General features: G+C 46.5%; 1 protein-coding gene across 3 annotated transcripts in view; it reads left to right on the forward strand.

The window, feature by feature from the left end:
- The window catches only part of epha4b (eph receptor A4b), a 123,087-nt gene that overhangs the window by 27,606 nt on the left and 87,981 nt on the right, over positions 1-7,500 (forward strand). The window lies entirely within an intron of this gene.

The raw sequence follows: 7,500 nt of genomic DNA on the forward strand, positions 1-7,500 counted from the left end.
AGAAAGCTCACCACACGTCGGCTAACCAGTGGATGCTGCTGAGGGGAGGACGGCTCGTAATAATGGGCGCAAATGGAATGACATCAAACACCTGGAAACGATGCGTTTGGTGTATTTGATTCCACTGACTCTTCTCTAGTCATTACCACAAGCACGCTCTCCCCAATTAAGGTGCCACCAACATCCTGTGTGGCTAACGTTGTGACAGTGGAGAGGTGGGCAGAAAATCTATTAGGATTATACTGCACTGTACCTGGTGCTGCCATGTGGGTCCTGTTAGATGGGACAAATCAGCCATTCTATGCAGTGTTATATTATACACTGAACACTGAAGTTACAGTAAATGTGTTATATTGAGAAGAAGTGTGAATTTCAGTGACAGGTTTTTGGAGAACATTTCGAAAACCTGAACAAGCGTCCGGGCGAACAGGATGCTATGGCCACAGATATTTTTTTCCCCCACCATGGTATCGCGATACTTGGCCCGGTATCGTATTGTTTGTTAAGTGTTGGTATCGTGATAAGCCTAGTCCTGATAGATCTAGATCTAGTAGTGAACGGAGAAACTGTTCCAGAGAGGATATGAATACAGATAGACGGCAGCGTTATGGAAAACAATGTGGTTTACCAGGATGGAATGATAACGACTGTGGGTATGTGGTTTACTACCCCCTGTTGGGTAAGGCTGTGTGTGTGTGGGTGGGTGTGTTAGGCAACCCCCTTACGTAGCGAGGACAATGTTATGAAAGAGAAGGTCGGGAGAGTTGCTCGGAGGCAGTTTGTGTTGGTGAGTGTGTGTGTGAGTGAGCAGATGTGTATGTACCATTTTCCAGTCTTCAGAGTGGAGGAGGTGGAGGAGAGGGGATGCCTCAGGTAGCAGAGTATTAAGTTGTTGAACTCCGCAGATTTGAGTGTGTGTGTGTGTGTGTGTGTGTGTGTGTTTGTGTGTGTGTGTGTGTGTGTGTGTGTGTGTGTGTGTGTGTGTGCGTGTGCGTGCGTGCGTGCGTGCGTGTCAGCTGACCAATATCTTCCCTTGCTAGAGCTGTCTTAGGCTCAGTTGTGAGAACTAAACCCGGTGGTACTGCATGTAGATAGGCTGTTTGTTTCTCTTGTAAGATGCAGCAGGACATTCACAAGCTTCCTTACGAGTCCTTTGGGAATGTAGAGTTACAGTACCGATTGTTGTGCTCCGAAGTTCCTAGGAATACAATTGAACAAGAACAATGGCGAACGTGCAGGAAGACGGCCGAATTTTAGGTATGATTTCATTGAGTTTGAGCACTACCCACTACGTTCGAAGGTACGCGATATGGTGCAACGCGCCAATAAATCAGCGCAATCTACTTTTTTGTTTTTTCAAATTGACACTAAAATTGGGATCATGTATACTCGGCTAATACTCTGCAAAAAAAAAAGAGTAACGAGCGCAATGTACAACATGGCATGACGGCCTCCATCTTTATGCACCTCCGCTGTTATTGTGTGCTGTTCTTGGCGCCTTTCATTGTGAGATTATCGTTGTGGCAGATAACTATATTGGAATTAACACCGTTTTACTGCTGAACACTATTTTACGAACCGCCAGTTAAAACTTCATTGCAACTCCAGGTCCAGGCTAACACAGCAAGGCGTTACACCTCTGGGCAATGTCACGCGTTATCGGAGACACACTCCCACTATAAAAATGGCCATATCTTTTTTACAATCAGGGCCAAGTAATGCTATGTATGTTTTTATAGGTATTTGTTCGTGCTTTAATGCAATACTAACAAGTAATTGTTCAAATGTATACTTGTTTTTATTTGAACAATTACTTGTTACTATTGCAAGATACACTGAGTACATCAAACATTAGGAACACCTATCGTCGGGTCATAGACTCTACAAGGTGTCGAAAGCGTTCCACAGGGATGCTGGCCCATGTTGACTCCAATGCTTCCCACCCCTGTGTCAAGTTGGCTGGATGTCCTTTGGGTGGTGGACCATTCTTGATACACATGCGAGACATGTTGAGCGTGAAAAACCCAGCAGCGTTGCAGTTCTTGACACAAACCGGTGCGCCTGACACCTACTACCCTGTTCAAAGGCACTTAAATATTTTATCTCGCCCATTCGCCCTCTGAAAGGCACACATACACAATCCATGCCTCAATTGTCTCAAGACTTAAAAATCCTTCTTTAACCCGTCTCCTCCCCTTCATCTACACTGATTGAAGTGGATTTAACAAGTGACGTCAATAAGGGATCATAGCTTTCACCTGGATTCACCTGGTCAGTCTGTCATTTAAAGTTCAGGTGTTCTTAATGTTTTGTATACGGTCCATTCGGAAAGTATTCAGACCACTTGAATTTTTCCACATTTTGTTCCGTTACAGCCTTATTCTAAAACGGATTAAATCGTTTTCCCCCCTCGTCAATCTACATACAATACCGCATAATGAAAAAGCATAAACAGGTTTTTAGAAATATTAGCAAATTTATAAAATAGAAAACATTTAAATATCACATTTATATAAGTATTCAGACCCTTTACTCAGACCTTTGTTGAAGCACCTTTGGCAGTGATTACAGCCTCGTGTTTCTCCCATTCTTCTCTGCAGATCCTCTCAAGCGTTGCTGCACAGCTACTTTCAGGTCTCTCTAGAGATGTTCGATCGGGTTCATGTCCGGGCTTTGTCTGGGCACCTCAAGGACATTCAGAGACTTGTCACCAAGCCATTCCTGCATTGTCTTGGCTGTGTGCTTAGGGTTGTTGTCCTGTTGGAAGGTGAACCTTCACCCCAGTCTGAGGTCCTGAGCGCTCTGGAGCTTGATCACTATGTACTTTACTCCGTTCATCTTTCCGTTGATCTTGACTAGTCTCCCAGTCCCTGCCGCTGAAAACATCCCCACAGCATGATGCTGCCACCACCATGCTTCACCGTAGGGATGGTGCCAGGTTTCCTCCAAACGTGACGCTTGGCATTCAGGCCAATTAGTTCAATCTTGGTTTCATCAGACCAGAGAATCTTCTTTCTCATGGTCTGAGAGACTTTAGGTGCCTTTTGGCAAACTCCAAGCGGGCTGACGTGCCTTTTACTGAGGAGTGGCTTCCGTCTGGCCACTCTACCATAAAGGCCTGATTGGTGGAGCGCCGCAGAGATGTTTGTCCTTCTGGAAGGTTCTCCCATCTCCACATTGGAACTCTTGGGTTTTTGGTCACCTCCCCGACCAAGGCCCTTCCCCCCCGAATGCTGCAAACAAACTTTTGTGTGGAGATGACTCTCAAACTTTTTAAAAAATATTGTAAGTACCTTCTCAAATAAGAGATCATACTTAATGTAAAATGAAGAGACACATGACAGCATGCTACCTGGGTATTAATCACTATTGCTTGCCAATTGAAAAGAGGACTTTTTCATGCTATGGACTTATAGCACCTTTCTACCGACTGAGGTACTCAAAGCAGTTTACAGGGTAAGGGGGAATCTCACCGCCAATGTGTGGCACCCACCTGGGTGATGCACAGCAACCATTGTTGTACCAGAACACTCACCACACATCAGCTAGCATGGTGGAGAGTGATACATGCCAATTAGGGGGCCATGATGGGAATTTAGCCAGGACACCAGGGTTAACACCCCTAGTCTTGCTATGTGCCATGGGATTTTTTTATGACCACAGAGAGTCAGGACACCCATCTGAAAAACAGCACTCTGCATAGGGCAATGTTCCCTTCACTGTCCTGGGACATGATCTTATGACCAGAGGGAAAAGTGCCCCCTGCTGGCCCTCCAACACAACTTCCAGCAGCATCTGGAAGTTGCTCCCATCCAGGAGCAACCCCGCTCAGCTTCAGAAGCAAGCCAACCTGTGGGATGCAGGTTGGTATTTTACTGGTATGCTCACAGTCAATACAGTAGGGTTATAAGAATATAATACTGTATATCTCAAGCACTCACAGCTTACATGTTTTTATGCATTTTGTCTTATTTTACTGTTAAATGAACCTCGTGTTGTGGTACATAGATGCGTTTTTTTCTAAATGTGACATTTATCTCAGGTGAGCTTAAAGCAGGGATCACCAACTAGTCGATCACGATTGACTGGTTGATCTCCAATCCGTCCTAGTAGATCGCCAAACATTTCTGTAAAAAACCCAACGATAAACCTCACGTTCCTATTTTTTGTATTTGTCTCGCGCTGTTGGCGGTAAGCGCACCCGATTCAGTAGGCGACGCGTTCCCAATTTGAACCATTTCATGTCTGAAGGTACAAACTCGGTGAACACCTGCTCGTCGAACATCTCATTCTAAAATCACGGGCATTAATATGGAGTTGGTCCCCACTTTGCTGCTATAACAGCCTCCGCTTTTCTGGGAAGGCTTTCCACTAGATGTTGGAACATTGCTGCGGGGACTTAATTCCGTTCAGTCACAAGAGCATTGGTGAGGTCTCGCTGATGTTGGGCGATTAGGCCTGGCTCGCAGTCAGCGTTTCAATTTATCCCAAAGGTGTTCGATGGGTGTTGACGTCAGGGCTCTGTGCAGGCCAGTCAAGTTCTTCCCCTCCGATCTCAACAAACAATTTCTGTATGGACCTCACTTTGTGCACAGGGGCATTATCATCCCCACACTGTTGCCACAAAGTTGGAAGCAGAAAATCATCTAGAATGTCATTGTACGCTGTATCGTTTAAGATTTCCCTTCACTGGAGCTAAGGGGCCTAGCCCACCAAACTTTACAGTTGGCACTATGCATTGAGGCAGGTAGCGTTCTCCTGGCATCCGCAAAACCCAGATTCGTCCGTCGGACTGCCATATGGTGATCTTAGGCTTGGGTGTGGCTGCTCGGCCATGGAAGCCCATTTCATGAAGCTCTCGACGAACAGTTCTTGTGCTGACGTTGCTTCCAGAGGCAGTTTGGAACTCAGTAGTGAGTGTTGCAACCGTGGACAGGCGATTTTTATGAGGTACGCACTTCAGCACTCTGTCCTGTTCTGTGAGCTTGTGTGGCCTACCACCTCGCGGCTGAGCCGATGTTGCTCAAAGACGCTTCCACTTCACAATAACAGCACTTACAGTTGACCGGGACAGCTCTAGCAGGGCAGAAATTTGATGAACTGACTTGTTGGAAAGGTGGCATCCCATGACGGTGTCACGTTGAAAGTCACTAAGCTCTTCACAAAGACCATTCTACTGCCAATGTTTGTCTATGGAGATTGCATGGCGGTGTGCTCAATTGTATACACCTGTCAGCAATGGGTACACTTACCCTAGATCTTTACATTGTAATTCCATTGACGATTGTCTGGTCTTGATCAATATCGCATCTTTTAAAAGAACCCCCAAACGTTAAGAATAACTATGTCAATAATCACTCAGCTTTTAACAAAGAGGTCTGTAGGTCACAAAGAGACGTGACACCCCTGTGTAATGCTCTAATGTGCCCCCAGGAGCACAGCACAATGCTTTTAGTGCTAAACACACTGCTCCAAACCCCAAAAAAGGTGTCCGCCCCGCCCTCACGGCTACTCAGGGCTTCTGAAGAGCTTCCACAGGGAAAAGTAAGGTAACACTGACTCACTAATGCATTTAAATCAGCCTTGCCCTCTCTCTCTCTCTCTCTCTCTCTCTCTCTCTCTCTCTCTCTCCCCCCCTTTCTTGCTCTCTCGTCTCTCTATCTCTCGCTCCACCCCTGTCCCTCTCTCATCCCTCCTTTTCATCCCCCTCTCCCCTTTTCTCTTTTGTACTGTGTGAGGTGTTAATGGAATCATTACTGCTCCGGTCCCTGTCAGACACCCAAACAACCAGACTCCTCCAATTATATATAATATGTTATCTTTCCCCATTTGCTAGTTTCTGCTGCTGTTCTCTTGTTCTGTAATGGTACTGCTGTCTCCCTTCACCTAGCGCCCCTTTCATCTCCCTCTCTCCGCACAGACAGCCAACAGAGGAGGTAGAAAGAGGGAGGGAGACCGAGAGCTCTTTACTTACGCAACTCACCCCTGTCCTCCATCTTTCTCCAACTCCCTCTCTTAAACGTACTCTTAATCCCCCTTCTCCCCTATGCGCTTTCCTCTCTCTCTCTCTCTCTCTCTCTCTCTCTCTCTCTCTCTCTCTCTCTCTCTCTCTCTCCGTTGTGTCACTAAGGGGCTTGGGGACCTCTGGACTGATGATTCTGCTCTCCCCCTCTTTAAACATTTATAAGCCATGGATCTCTCTGTCCTCCTCTTTTTCGTAAAGCAAAAAACATAACAGAAATTAAAATGATAGTTGAGGTAACAGGGCGTGTGCATGTGTTTTTAGTCCCTTTAGTAATTAATTGACTGTATTTAGGTCAGATGAGATATCATGTTAAGAGCTCTCTCTCTCTCTCTCTCTCTCTCTCTCTCTCTCTCTCTCTCTCTCTCTTTCTGTTTGTCACTCTCCATTTCTCTCCTTACTCTCTCCGTGTCTGTCTTTTACACCCCCGCTCTCCCTCCCTGTCTCCCTCTCTGCTCTCCTATTGGCTGTGAAGCCTACATTCACATGAATTCATCCTCATCTGCCCTGTTACTGGGGTTACATAATCATCCAATACACACACACACACACACACACAGAGTCTCTCTCTCTCTCTCTCTCTCGCTCACACTCCTCCCTGTCTCCCTCTCTCCTTCTGCGTGTGTCAGTGTGTCTCTCTGTCAGTGAGCAGTGAGCAGTGTGTGTGTGGATGTTCCTGCAGCCTGTGGGTCTGTCCTGGGGCTCCACAGTGAAGAACCACGCTGTAGAGCTGTCTGGCCCTGACAGCACCAATTACTGAACCTCTGGACAGAGAGAGGAGAGAGGGAGGAGAGAGAGAGAGGAGCGAGGGACAGCACACCTGTCCTCCTCGACAGCCTCTGCCCATCTCTCTAGCACGTCTCTCTTCTCCCTCTGTTTTCGCTCTCTCGTTCTCTCCGTCTATTTTTTTTCTCCCCTCAACCTCTCTCACATCCCTCCTTCTCTCTGTCGCTGTAGTGATTGACGGTGGGAAAGGAGAATGTAGGTCAGGGTGATGTTGGAAGTCCATAGCTCTCCGCCTGTCTGTCCTTCACTCCTTCTCTGTCACAGACAGACACAGACATAGGACTTAATGCTAAGAGCTGGCTTAAAGGGACACGTCCTACTAGTACCAAATCAGTCTCTAAATGGGTTTATGGAATCAGACCTGCTTTTGCAGACCTGCTTCTGGTAAACAGACCACGTTAGCGCGGCTATTGGAACCTATTGGCTTCGTCTCTGAGACAAACGTTAGAGTAGAACTGTGTATCAGGTAGGTAAACACAATAAGCCTAGTTGTCTCAGATCCATCAAGTGGAGCGAACGAGGGACGAGTGAAGGGGATTACTTTTTGATTCAAGCCCCAGCCCTATCCTCAACAGAGGCTGATTCTTCCCTTACGTGCTTTAACAAAGGCAATGGGAATTCAGTCAAATGTCTCCTTCTCAGATGTTCATTCAATCATTCAATCAAACCTGGGCTTGATAACACAGGAACAA

This window comes from Salmo salar, chromosome 03 (assembly GCF_965601325.2).
Source record: "Salmo salar chromosome 03, fSalSal1, whole genome shotgun sequence".
Lineage (NCBI taxonomy): Eukaryota > Metazoa > Chordata > Actinopteri > Salmoniformes > Salmonidae > Salmo > Salmo salar.